Source organism: Phaethon lepturus, unplaced genomic scaffold (assembly GCF_000687285.1).
Source record: "Phaethon lepturus isolate BGI_N335 unplaced genomic scaffold, ASM68728v1 scaffold40975, whole genome shotgun sequence".
NCBI lineage: Eukaryota > Metazoa > Chordata > Aves > Phaethontiformes > Phaethontidae > Phaethon > Phaethon lepturus.
In genome coordinates, this window is record NW_010539178.1 from 12,251 (window position 1) to 12,741 (window position 491).

Consider the following 491-nt stretch of genomic DNA (forward strand, 5'->3'; position numbering starts at 1 on the left):
CAGCCCGCATTCCCCGGGCGGTGCCGCACGGGCGGCTCATGGCCACCCGGGCCTGGCCGTGGCCACGCTCTGGGGAAGGGGCTCAGCCCTGGTCCTGCTTTTCAGGCTCCCTTGGAGCTTGTGCTCAGTTGCCGCTCGCTGCCCGCAAGTGCTGCAGCGATATCTATTTCTGTAGCCGGGGTATTTAAAACGTGCCTCCAGACCTCTCATTTCCCAGCCCTTGAGTACATAGTGGTTGTGGTTTTGACCTAAAATATGGGGGTACCTGTTCTAGAGCAGCTTGCAGCGTACGTTGGCAGACGCAGGGAGAAAGGCGGTGCAGAGCGTGCCAGGGTGCAGCGGGCCCTCACCACATTTGCAATTTTACTGTAAGGTTTTTGGGTCCTTTTTCCCTTCTTTTCTGAAAGCTGCCGCTTACACGCTGCCCTGAGGCTGGGTGGTTTTGGGGCTGGGATCTTGCTGGGGCTGGGCAGCACCCCGACCTGTGAGGC